Source organism: Euprymna scolopes, chromosome 33 (genome assembly GCF_053919585.1).
Source record: "Euprymna scolopes isolate OS-2025 chromosome 33, ASM5391958v1, whole genome shotgun sequence".
NCBI classification, from domain to species: Eukaryota; Metazoa; Mollusca; class Cephalopoda; order Sepiida; family Sepiolidae; genus Euprymna; species Euprymna scolopes.
This window is the reverse complement of record NC_136514.1, coordinates 85145240-85160042: the sequence shown is the minus strand read 5'-3', so window position 1 is coordinate 85160042 and position 14803 is coordinate 85145240.

Genomic DNA, 14803 nt, shown 5'->3' with positions numbered 1-14803 from the left:
AGAGTGGATAGGGGAAGATAAATAGATCGGGACAAAGAGAGAGAGAGAGAGATCAAAGAGAAGGGGGGAGAGAGCAAAGAGCGGAGAGAAGAGAAGAGAGAGTGAATAGAAGGAGAGATCAATCGAGAGTGTGAATAGAGAAAAATAGATGGATCAAAAGAGAGAGAGTGAGCCGAGAGAAAGAGAGAGAGAGAGAGAGAGAGATAGAAGAAAGTGAATACATAGAGAGAGGGGGGAGAGAAAAATTGAGAAATATTGAGATATAAGTTTATCGAGGGAAAAAGAGAAAAAGATTGACAGATAGATACAAATAGATAGACATGTAGTTAGATAGATAGATAGATAGATAGATAGATAGATAGATAGATAGATAGATCGAGAAAGAGACGGGGACATAATAGTGGAGAAGAAAAAGCGGTAGTAGAAGAGAAAATAAACGAGATAGAGAAAAAGGAGGAACGTATATATATATATATATATATATATATATATATATACATATATATATATACATATATATATATATATATTTGAATTCGTCTCTTTTTTGTAATCATTAATAATATTTATTTTGAATATTTTATAATAAATTAAAAGTGTTTCGATATGAATGTTCATTAACTCTTTAATAAAAATAATTAATTAACAAATTTTTTCCTTCCCCCAAAAAACGCAAAAATTGAAAGGGTGCCAATAATTTCGGCTTTAACTGTATGTATATATATATATGGTCCATATATATGGTCCATATATATATATAGAGAGAGAGAGATAGAGAGAGAGGGAGAGAGAAATTGAGAAAGGTTGAGATGAAGATAGATCGAGAGAAAAAATATAGATAGATAGATAAAAAGGAGAAGTAAAAAAGAAGAAAAGCCGTAAAAGAGAAAATAACGAGAGAAAGAAGAAAGTGAATATATATATATATATGTATATATATATATATATGTATATATATGTATATATATAAAGAGAGAGAGATAGATTGAGAAAGATGTACATAGAGACAGATTGAGAGATAGAGAGAGAAAGATAGAGAAATAGATAGATAAATGAATAGAAAAACAGACAGACAGATCGATAGATAGATGATTAGATATATCGATAGATAGATATAACTACTTCATTTACTCACATAAAATTAATATACGAAAGACAGATGGATAGATAGATAGATAGATAGATAAATAGATAGATAGATAGATAGATAGAGAAAGAAAAAGAAAAAAGAAAAAGAAAAGGCGGAAGCAGAAGAGAAAATGAAAGTGAACAAGAGAGAGGGGGAAAGAAATAGTGCCGCTGAAGTAAGCTAAAAAAATCGATTTTGCAAGTTGGGATCATAAAAGACTCCGCTTCTAACTGGTCAAGTTTTGTCGACAAAAAAAAAAATATTCGAAATGGATCTAATCAATAATCAATAAAAAGTATATTTTTTTAAACGGTAATCGATAACATCAAAGCATACAAAAGGTGATCCCGAGAATCATGCCGGATATGCAGTACCTCTTACAGACAATCTCGTTTCGTTGTGGTTAGTGTAAAAACCTCACCCATGTATTTGTTGATAATATGCACAATCATTTCAGCAATCTAACCATATTGTGTACACATAAACTTTTACCTTTGTTTGACTTGTACACCAAAGTTCACTCATAAATATCCAACAATCTTTGTCGTCGTTCAATACTACATGGGAACATTCGTAATCGTCTCATAGGTGAAATGTTTGCGTGGCGCAGTGGGTAGAGGCGTTGAATCTGTACAGTTCAAGGTGAACATTGTCTGAAAATAGCGATTTCATTCCTACCCAAAGTAGGCTATAGGGTTAGTGTGTAGAAACATTGTGAAACAACAAGGACTATGAAAATGAGACTAACCGTACGGAAAAAAATGAATGCACAAATTATGAAGCCTCATCTCCGAAGAATATCATTTTTGTATCGTTCAATACCACGTGGACACTTGGTAATCGTCTTATTGGTGGAAAGTTCGATTTAAATGAGCTTCACACCTACTGGATCTTAACCCCCTAAATTTTAATATAATAGCTATAAAGAAAATCCCTAGACTATTTCTGAATGGTTTTCATACCGGCCTCCCAGATTTGTATTTGCAGGAATTGTTTTTGTTTTATTTTACTTCAGTCGAATTCTCAGAAATCAATGGACCTACAACCTGGCGCTAACACTTGAACTCTATATGAGATACATAGATAATCGAATCTTCCATTTAAGTTCTTTATCTCTCAAACACTGAGTTAGTAAAGAAGTCCAGAACATAAATTTCCTCTCACCAATTAACCATTTTTATATGTTGTAATATATCTTTTGTTTTGGTCTCTTGGTCTTACTGGATTCCAGGACAAGGATTTATCTAGTCATAGTATTAATACTACGTGATTTTGAATATTTGGTCGGGATTTACTTCTTTGGAAAAAGTATCCTCATGACAGGTTGTTCTGACAAACCCCTGTTCTTTTTTTGTTTATGTTTTTTTTTTTTGTATTTTACTTCAGTAAACTTGAAGAGATCAAGGAGCTCCTTCCTGGGGCTAACACTTGATACTGTTACGATTTAAATCTATATCCGAGGGCTCTTTTTAGAATATATATTATTCCCTTTATGGCTGCTATCTGTATTTCATTACAGCTTGGTTTTCCAGGGATTGCTTCTAAGTATTTATGAAGATTCTTTTTTATTAAGCCAGTTGCTCCTATCACAACCGGTATAATGTTTATTTCTTTCAGAGACCATTTCGTTTTTAGATCATTTTTAAGGTCCTGATATTTTGTTATCTTTTCCCGTTCAGCTCTGTTAAGGCCGAAATCATTCGGGACTGTGACATCGACAATGAGTGCAGTTCTTTCAGGCTTGTTCTGTATCACAATATCTGGTTTGATGGCCTTGTCTTTTATGTATCTGCTTGCCTGTATGTCTTTACCATAGAACACGGTCACATTTCTGTTTGATGTTATTGGTGGTGGTTCATGTTCCCAAATGTTTGGCGATCTGTCAAGTTGTATCGCTCCACAGATGGAGGTACTTGCATAGCTTCCAATGGATGTACTTACATACTTTGTTGTGACGAGCAGTATAATGGCCATCTGCCAATAAGATTGGGCATGCAGACATTAGATGCCTTGCGCTTTCAATCGCTGAGTGGCAAAACCTACACTGGCCATTTGTTTGTAGGCCAGCCATTTTTTGAAATCCATTTGTAAGTAAGCCCTGATCTTGCCCGGCTGTGTGTATGTATATGTGTATATCCAACCCAAAGTCACAAACTACAACACAAATACCCTAACCCCAATTTATAATCGTAACCTTTGCTCCTAGTCTGATATGGAATACGTACATCAAAACCGTTGCTAAGCTCGCTGGAAAAATGGTGGGATCCTTCTACCACGCCAATAGATATTCCACTGCTGGTGCAATTTCCTACATGTATATGAGGGAAGTACGTCCAATGATGAAGTACTGTTGCCACACCTGGGCAGCAACTACGAGAAGCAGCTTATCCTACCTTGACAGAGTTCAAAATAGACTTCGATTCCTAGTGGGGATCTTTTTCTTCCCTGCCCCCACTTTTTCCACAGAAGAAAGACGTTCCGAGCTTGTCTCTGCTTAATTGTTATTGCAAGTGCTTGTCTGAGTTCCAATCTATGCCCCCCATCCGCCAAACTTTCACAAAAGACACCCGTCTAGCTGAAACCACTATCAATAATCCCCAACTCTTTACCTGTACCTAAACCTAAACGTAGATTTCATGAACAAAGATTCTTTTTTAGAACTGCACGCTTGTGAAACTCTCTTCCGTTTTCCTGCTTTCCAACTGACTACAATATGGTCATCTTCAAGTCCACCGCAAACAAATTCTTGATACGCCGTCCTCTTAAGTAATCCAATATACTAAATGTCCACGACTGACGGTTACTGCGTTATTGTTCCATTGACTACCGTACTCTCATTAACCCTTAACCTCGAGTGGCTTCCAGGCCTTAATAAGTGGTGACTACTTTGTAAAAACAAAAAAAACGTAGCTCTAACGCTTACACTATATTTAGAAGATATAATCTTATGCCTATTCTCAACTAGCTTAATGCTGTCTAACAGTGTTCATTTCAGTTATTAATGTGTTACACACTTGTTTCGTTGCATCACAGCTCTTCAGTGTTGCTGAAACGTAGTGCATATGAGCGCGGGAGAAAATATCAACAGCGGTGAAGGGTGGCTGGCTTGAGAAAAGATTAACAGCAGCAACAGTAGCCGAAAAGCGCGATTATACAAATTAGGAAGTGTGCAGGAGAAGTAAATAGGGAAAAAAAACAAAGGAAAAATTGCGCCACGTGGTTGGGAGAAACAAAGTCGCCGTTGAAGAAAATGTGCATGTACATGAAAAAGTTGAAAAATTGCTGGCTACGTTTGGCGTGAGGGTAGGAAGCAAGGTGCGCGTCAAAAAAAAAATGGATGTGTAAAGTCGAGGACTAGAATGGGCTGGCTGTGGCTGGCATGTGGTCGCAGGAAAGAGACACACGAGCCAGGTTAGATGGACATATGACAGCAAGAGACTTAAGTAGTGTTAGGTAACGTGAAATAAAAACTTTTGTTTAAAAAAAATGCCCACCTGGAGTTTTACTTATTTCTTTTCTTTGTTTGTATTTAACTGCAACGTTACATTGTTCGACCAGCAACTTCCTCAAGCTAGGATCGAAACTTGATCGCCTAGACCAGTGATGTTCAACGTGGTCCATGTGGACCACCGGTTGCCCACAGAATAATTTTGGTGGTCCACAGCTTGATTAGGTAAAAAAAAAAAAATTAGTCTATAACATTTAAAGTAAAATAAGATGTTTTATATATATATATATATATATATATATATATATATATATATATATGTGTGTGTGTGTGTGTGTGTGTGTGTGCGTGTGTGTATCTGTTTGGATCCAAACACAGGTGGGTAGGGCATGTAGCCAGACAACATGACAAGATATGGCACATGAGGACAACGGAATATACACCTCTTGAACACAAGAGACCAAAGGAAAGACCAGAACGAAATGGAGGGATGACCTGATATAACATATGGGTCCCACATGTCAGTGGATAGCTCGAGACAGGATTAGATTGCTAAAGTCCAGGGAGGGAATCCCCATTGGGTGATAAAACCTTTATATATATATATATATATATATATATATATATATATATATATATATATATATATATACAGTTAAAGCCGAAATTATTGGCACCCTTTCAGTTTTTACGTTTTTTGAAGAAAAAAAAATTTTTTACTAATTATTTTTATTAATTAAAGTGTTGATGAACATTTATACCGACCATCAACAGATTTCCTGTTTAGTTTATTATAAAATATTCAAAATAAATATTAATGATAATCAAAAAAAAACAGACGAATTCAAATTTATTTGCACCCTTTATAAATAGCCACTTGCAAACCCTTTGTTTTTAATAGCAGCGTCCAGACGTTTTCTATACGGCATTACTAAATTCCTACACATATCAAAAAGAATATTAAACCATTCTTCCTTGGCGATATCTTCTGATTTCCTTGGTTTCCTTCTTTTCACGTTCGCCTTCACCACAGCCTACAAGTTTTCCATTGAATTCAAGTCCGGACTTTGATTTGGCCACTTCGGGACGTTTATTTCATTATCCTTTCTTCACCGATTTCGCCGTATGTTTTGGATCATTGTCCTGTTGGAAGACCCAGTTGGTTCCAAGAATATAGGCTTCTGCAGAATGTTTCAGATTTTCAATCAATATTTGAATGTATTGATCTTGGCTCATGATGACATCCACAGTGACAAGTTTTGCAGTGCCACTGGCCGAAAAGCAACCCCAAAACATACGGTTTCCTCCACCATACTTCACCATAGGGACTGTATTCTTTGGGTTGAAGGCTCCTCCTTTCTTCCACCACACATTTCTGCTGGCCAAAATTTCAATTTTCTTCTCACCTGACCATAAAACTGAACCCCAAAATGTTGAATCCTTGGCTATAAACTCCCGTGAAAACTCTAAGCGGGCTTTAACATGTTTCTTGGAGAGGAGTCATACTTGGTTGATACCCCTGAATTTCGTGTGACTTCAGTGCCCTCTCTCAATGTCAAAACAGAAATTTCAATACCTTGATTGCTCAATTGTTTGACTACTTTCTTACCCGTAGTTTTCGGGTCCTTTTCCACTTCTCGAATGACTTGTCGTACAGTTCTGGGAGAAAGTTTCATTTTATAGCCTCGACCCGGTCCTTTAATTGCCATTGGTCCCAGGTCCACTCTGACCCAGAGTGATAGTAACTGTTAGGGTCCCAACTATGGGTTAAATAGAAACCGACTTAAAAAAAAATATATTCTATTAAAAAAAATATTTCTTCAAAATCACTGGATTCGGCATTAAATAACCTGAAAAGTGTTGATATGCCGTAAAACAACCAACCAACCAACCAACCAACAACAGCCTCGACCCGTCAAGTTTTGAATTGTATTGAAAACACCATACTTCTTGATAATGTTTCTCATCGTTGACACAGGAACTTCAAAACGGTTAGAAATGGATTTGTATCCACTACCTTTCATGTATGCATCCACTAATTTCTGTCTATCATCGAAACTGTGTTCCTTAATTTTAACCATCTTTGCAGTCTGATGTTATTGATAAAGTGAAGGATTGACTAATGCACGTTATTTATAGAAGGCTTTGGAACGTTCTAGAAGATGATGCAATGCCCAAATTATAATAAACAAGTATTATTTTGCATAAAATATCGTTAATTCGTCTGTTTTTTTTATCATTGATGATATTTATTTTGAATATTTTATATTAAATGTTTTTCTTAAAAAACCCCAAAAATTGAAAGGGTGCCAATAATTTCGGCTGTATATATATATATATATATATATATATATATATATATATATATATATATACAGCCGAATAAAATATAAATACCCTACTCCCTAGCACGTAGAGTCTGCACCATAGTAACAGACAGACACCTCCGTTCAACTAGACTGAACGAACTACAAATAACACTGCGAAAAAGAGGATACCCACTACCACTAATACAGAATGGTATTGAACTGGCTGAAAAAATTCCAATAGACCAACTAAGAACCCCAAAAGAACACAACAAAGAACAAATTCTAGCATACGTCTCTACACACAACACAAACAACCCAGAACTATTCACACAGATAACAAAAAACCTTATCCTCCTCAATCAGAACGACAAACTAAACAACATACTTAAAACAACAAAAATAATAAAAAGCAAACGCCAACCCAAAAACTTAAAACACATCCTAACTTCCTCAAAATTCGTCCCACACACTACAAAAGGAGTTACAAAATGCAACAAACCGCGATGTGGAGTATGTGACATAATAATAGAAGGTAACACGTACACATTCAAAAACCCAGCACAAACATTCAAAATAAAAAAGGATCTAAATTGCACCTCCAGAAATGTAGTATATGCACTAAGATGCACAACATGCAACCAATCCTACATAGGCGCCACCAAAAATTTCAGCAATAGAGTGGCCTTACATAAGAGCAACATCAAAATTGCAGATAACAGACACCTCTATGTTTCAAAACACGTACACACATGCAGTGGAAACAGCTTCATAATAATGCCAATCTTCCAAACAGACAATTATTTTATTTACTTACACAGGAAAAAAACTTCATCACCAAATTCACTCCTGAACTGAACAGAACCTAATACCATCACACAAAAACATGAAATGCAAGGTACACTCGCATGCACACCCATACACATACACATACACACAGCCACACATAAATCAGAACCGACACATTAAAACACACACACGTGCGCGCATACAACCACACACAGACATAACACCCCTATCTCTAATACAACACACTGAACAATACCAACCCTACTTAACCTCGAAACCAACAACACTAGGAGATACCTAGAACCGTAGTATAATATCTGTTCCAACACCTCGCTCCCTCCTCAGTCAGGGGAGGAGAACCCCCTCATGACTGAAACGACTATCTTCCCTTCTATCATCCCCCTCCCATACCTACACCCCCCAATTCCCCCCTCTGGGGAACAAAATCTTCCCCACACTAGGAACCGATCCTGGGTCTGGCCATACCCACATAAGGAGACAAATAAATAGAAACATTAAAAAATCCCCTATTTTAAATACACCCCTCTATCTAAAAATCACAATACTAAAATCCAAGAATCCAAAAAATAAATATCAAAATAGAATGAAAGCACCCCTACCCTTACTTCAGAAGAGCCAGTCCCCCCTCCCCACACATACACATTAGTAACGACCTCGGACCACAGCCGCCTTCCTAAGAAAGCAAATAACGCCAAAATACTATAAAACAATATACACATTCCCAAACCAATAAAAGCAAACACACACGCACACACACGCGCACACACACACACATAAACACACACGCACACACACACACACACACACACACACCCTACCCCACCCTAAAGGAAAAGAAAAACACATTAGCAGAAAGACATAGCGACTAACTACAGCCAGGTCAAAATCTCCCTGGACAAACCAAATAAAAAAGCCATAAAAAAAAGCAATAAAAATTCAGCATACCAATGTATGATAAACACTTACAAGCCTCCACCCCTTGGAAAAACTTCAAACTAACGAAAAATCGCCATTTTTACACATTTGAAAATAATTTCTGACAAGGACGCATCAGACCGTCTGAAACGTACGTAAACGATTTCAATGACTTAAAAACATTATTACAATGATCCAAACATAATTCTCAATGAAAAACCAAGACACGGAATAATAAACAATGTTAAAAAATACACATTGTTGGTGACTACTCCCTTATTTAAATATATATATATATATATATATATATATATATATATATATATATATATATATATACACGAGGGGCGTACAATAAGTAATGCCCCTGACCCACTTCCAGTTATCTGATCTAGCTGAGATTTTGCATGTGCAATAATTTATATCTCTTCGAGTTATGTGGCAAATTACAGCTCTGAACTGATTGTGGTTTCTGTTTTACAGGTGTTTCAACTGAGTCAGGTGTGAAACGGAGCCTGTTTTATATCGAGCAGTGATACGGTTTTTGTATTTGAAAGGATACACACCACAGGAGACTTTTGATGAAATGAAAGAAACTTACGGCGATAATGCCCCATCATATGAGCTTGTAAAACGTTGGCATCGTGAATTCAAACATGGCCGGAAGTCTGTGGAAACAGTTCCCTAGACCTGGTCGCCCATCCCTTCTGTCATTGATGAGGCATCTGTCCATCAAGTTGAGGCTGCCATTTTCGAAGATCGGCGCACTACTATTCGTCAAATAGCCTAAGTACAGGGTCTGTGGAAACTATCATTCATAATAATTTGCATACGCATAAGGTGTCTGCCAGATGGATTCCCATGTTGCTCACACCATTCCAGAAGCGAGAACGCGTCGAGTATTCGAGGATGAATTTGGAGATATGTCAAGAAGATGAGTCAAAGCTTTTCAAAAGACTGATTATACAGAATGAAACCTGGGTCCATCACTATGATTCAGAGACCAAAGTCCAGTCAATGCAGTGGAAGCACTTAGACTCACCACCTCCAAAGAAGGCAAGGGTGACGCCCTCCGCTGGCAAGGTCATGCTCACAGTCTTCTGAGACCAGGCCGGAGTAGTGATGACAGATTTCCTGGAAAGCGTACCACAATTACAGGAGCCTATTATGCTTCACTTTTGATGAAATGAAGGGAAGCTATCAAAATAAAGGGGCGGGGCTAGATCAGCAAAGGAACCCCCCATGCAGGACAACGCTCCGCTCCACAACTCGCATGTCGCCAGATCAGAAGCACGGGCGTGTGGTTATGAAATCCTCACATATTCTCCCTACTCCCATGACCGGCACTCTCTGACTTTCACCTCTTCCCAGCCATGAAGTTGTTTTTGAAAGGAAAGCGTTTCCCAGATGATGCAGCCTTGATTTCTGAAGTCACGTTGTGGATGGAGGACCAACCTGGGGTGTTCTACATAAACAATCTCCAGAGATGCATCCAACGATGGGAGAAATGCATAACTCTGGGTGGTTCCTATGTAGAGAAAGACTAATACCTGTACCAAGTTTCGTTGCTCTACTACGATGGGAAGTTGGTCAGGGGCATTACTTATTGCACGCCCCTCGTATTATTTTGAAATTTTAAAAATTATTTATTCATGTTTTATTTAATTGTTTTTTTATAATTTAATTGTCCAATTTAGAGTTTATAAAATGGCAGCAGAAAAAGCACCCTCTTGCAAAAGACAAATAAAAGTGAGACAATACAGTGATGACAGGGCTGTGACAACAGCATACTCTTTTCATTATTTTGACTCTCGAGTATATATCAGTTTACATCGTATATGTTTTTAGAGTGACGTGGTTCACGATTGATTAACTGTGTCTTACTGTGTCGGATATATACTCGAGAGTCAAAACAATGAAAAGAATAGGCTGTTATCATAGCCCAAGAGATGACTTGTTTTTATAAGGATTTGTCAAACAAGTTGATGGCAATAAACCAGTTTGTATTGAATGTGGTCTTGTTATGAGTAATTATTCCATGAAGAAGGCGAAGTTAAAGATTCACTAAAAAACAAAGAATCCAGTATCTGTTGGGAGAGGAAAAAATATTTTGAGTTAAAATTGAAAACTCAACCTGTAAAATTATGAAAGTGAATGTTTCTCAGGTTAAAACATTCAAACCTTGTTATATTTTGTCAGAAATGTTTGCGAAAGCACCTAATTACAACGCCTTAGAGTTAGACACCACGGTCGTTTTTTAACGTGGAGAAAAGGTACAAAAATAAAAAGACCGTCTCAGTCGTGAAGAACTGCTCCTCCACCGAAAGAGAACAAGAAATGGAAATGCAGCATCTGAAGAACAGATACTACACTTTGATCTTGGCCAAAAGGCAGGATTTATTTGCTTTCCCACTGAGTAAGTTAGGCACAAGGCCGTTTTTTAATGTGGAGAGATTGGGGAAAGGGGGACCAGCTCTTCGGGGAGCAGGGGAGCTTGATAGTGACAATTGGTATGAAGGATTGCCCTTACATTGACCAATAACTGATTGCTACAAGAGAAATGGTCTTATATGTGCGGTTGCACCCTCATATGGTCTTTGATGGCAATCCATCTGCCGAAACAGATGGTATTTATTTGCTCCCCCACCGAGCAAATTAGGCACAAGGCCGATTTTTAATGTGAGGAGTGAAGGGAGGGGGAAGGGAAAAAGGGGACCAGCTCCCGAGAGGTGGGAAATGGGAGCTGGTTAATGGTCAGGCATGTGGGGTTGCCCCCACATCTGGTCTTTGCTAGTCATAGCTAGTCATAGCTTGCAGCATCTGCCGGAACAGATGGTGTTTATTTGCTCCCCCACCGAGCAAATTAGGCACAAGGCCGATTTTTAATGTGAGGAGTGAAGGGAGGGGGAAGGGAAAAAGGGGACCAGCTCCCGAGAGGTGGGAAATGGGAGCTGGTTAATGGTCAGGCATGTGGGGTTGCCCCCACATCTGGTCTTTGCTAGTCATAGCTAGTCATAGCTAGTCATAGCTTGCAGCATCTGCCGGAACAGATGGTATTTATTTGCTCTCCCACCGAGCAAATTAGGCACAAGGCCGATTTTTAATGTGAGGAGTGAAGGGAGGGGGAAGGGAAAAAGGGGACCAACTCCCGAGAGGTGGGAAATGGGAGCTGGTTAAAGGTCAGGCATGTGGGGTTGCCCCCACATCTGGTCTTTGCTATTCATAGCTAGTCATAGCTAGTCATAGCTTGCAGCATCTGCCGGAACAGATGGTATTTATTTGCTCTCCCACCGAGCAAATTAGGCACAAGGCCGATTTTTAATGTGAGGAGTGAAGGGAGGGGGAAGGGAAAAAGGGGACCAACTCCCGAGAGGTGGGAAATGGGAGCTTGTTAAAGGTCAGGCATGTGGGGTTGCCCCCACATCTGGTCTTTGCTAGTCATAGCTAGTCATAGCCTGCAGTATCTGCCGGAACAGATGGTATTTATTTGCTCCCCCACTGAGCAAATTAGGCACAAGGCCGTTTTTAATGTGAGGTAAAAACCAGCTCCCCCAAAAGTAGGCAAAAAGGGGGCACTCTGGTTACCAAAAATAATAATTGTCCCAGTATAGAGGGCCCCCCCTCCATTGACTGGTACAAACCATCTTAAGTTCAGCATCTGCCGGAACAGATACTACACTTTGATCTTGTCCCGAAGGCCAAGTAATGCAACGTACGTGCACTATAACATACAAAGAAAAACTGATTAAATCTGCTATATTAGCTTCAGTTAAAGACCTTATTGACAAAGAAGGTGCAGCAGTGCTTGAAGAAATACCTCTGTCAAGAGCAACAGTAACGAGAAGTCAAGATGAAATGATAAAATATGTTGAAGATAAATCAAAAGAAATTGTTTTAAAAAATTCCATACAAATTAATGAAGTGTAAATCTGTCCCCACATATGGTCTTTGATTGCGGTATCTGCTGGAACAGATACTACACTTTTGTAATCTGGGCTGGAGCTGCTAGAAAGGACTTATATATAGTCTTCAGGAACTAAATGACATTCTAAACGACATCCACTCTAAGAGCAAACCGGTTGGCCTCAAAATGCATCTAAGGTGATGTTAAACCAGCACGCTGCCAAGTTGCCAATAATTGTTGATGGAAAGACCATTGAAGAAGTTGAAAGTTACATCCACTTGGGAAAGAAAATGACGAAAGATTGAGATCTGTTCCCTGAGATAAAGAGAAGGACAGTATTGGGATGGACAGCTTTTGGGAAAGTGGAGAATATCCTGAGATGCCGAAAAGCAAATATGTCAATCAAAGGGAAGGTCTTCAATGAATATATACTACATATGTACGGTATATTTACCATAGTGAAACATGCGCCTAACAACTCGTGAAATCTTGGCAGTAGTACAAAGGAAGATAGAGAGGATAATGTTAGGCATCACTCTATAAGACAGAAAGACTAATAACTGCATCCGCCAACAACCGAGAGTTATTGACATCGATACTGCCATCAAAAAATCCAAACACAGATGGCCAGGGCACTAGCAGTATCAGAATTTTTGTAGGAATTTTTGACACCCCTAACACGAAACTGCGAATACAATATAAAAATCTCGTAATTTCTCTGTTAAAAGTGGGTTATTTATTTTCTTTATGGATTATACTTCCAAAATAAACTATTACAGTTGTTTTAAAAGTAATAAAAATATTTTTATTTTTTTTTTAAAACAGTAATGAATTTTCCGAACTCAATATTTTTCAATTTTTAAACTCAATATTTTTAAATTTTTAAATTTTAAAAATCTATCAAAATTTTTCTATTGATTCTATTTTTACGATATTTTCAGGGTCAATGTGAAATTTTATGTTCTTTCCAATAAACCGAATATAATATTTTAGACAAACGTTTTTTTTAAATTCACGCCCCCCCCCATTTTCACGCCCCCCCCATTTTGAAATGTCTATTAAAAAGTAAATAATTAATTTATGTTTAATAGGTTTATATATCACAAATTGAAGAGAAAAGGTCAATAAATAATATATTCAAATTTAAAACAAAAAAAAAAATCAGTTTTTTAGAAATTTACCTGTAAAGTCCGAAGTTTAAAACCTTATTTTATAAGAACACATTTTTTCTTTTTGTCTTTTTTTTTTTTTTTTTAATGAAACCTTGGTCCTTGCTCCTTTAATTGAAAAAAAAATTAGGGCTTGAATTACATTTTTCGAGGAGTTATAAGCTTAGAAAGATAGGGGGTCGAATAATTTACGCCTCTCATTTTGAAATGTCTATTAAAAAGTAAATAATTAATTTATGTTTAATAGGTTTATATATCACAAATTGAAGAGAAAAGGTCAATAAATAATATATTCAAATTTAAAACAAAAAAAAAAAATCAGTTTTTTAGAAATTTACCTGTAAAGTCCGAAGTTTAAAACCTTTTTAAAAAAAAAAAAACACATTGTTTTGTTTTGTTTTTTTTTTAAATAAAACCTTGGTCCTTACTCCTTTAATTGAAAAAAAAAATTAGGGCTTGAATTACATTTTTCGAGGAGTTATAAGCTTGGAAAGATGGGGTGGAATTATTCACTATTTTCACGAAATTTCTGACACTGCTACCAGGGCACGTATCCAGACATATGGTCCATCATAGCCCTTTTCTCTTCCCTGCTACCTCTCTTTCACAGAAGAAATGTTGCGAGCCTTTCTCTGCTTTATTGTTATTTTCATGGCAGGTGCTATATGGTTCCCCCCTCTCCAAACTTTCACGAGTAATACTCGTCCAGCTGAGACCACTACCAATATCCCCCCACCCTTTATCTGTGCCTAAACCTAAACGTAGATTCCATGAATAAAGTTTCTTTCTTAGAACTGCACGCCTGTGGCACTATCTTCCGTTTGCCTGCTTTCAGCTGATTACAATATGGTTGCCTTCAAGTCCAATGTAAACAAATTCTTGATGAGCCGTTCCACTTAAATTATGAAATTTACAGAATTTCCATTTCTAACAATTATTATATTGTCCAATTGACCACTGTACACTCTTTAACCATTATCCTCGAGCGGCCTCTGGCTCTTGATAAGTGGTGATGTCTATCTAATATATATATATATATATATATATATATATATATATATATATATATATATATATATATATATAAGGAGAGATCAACAATGAAAAAGGAGATTGGATGCA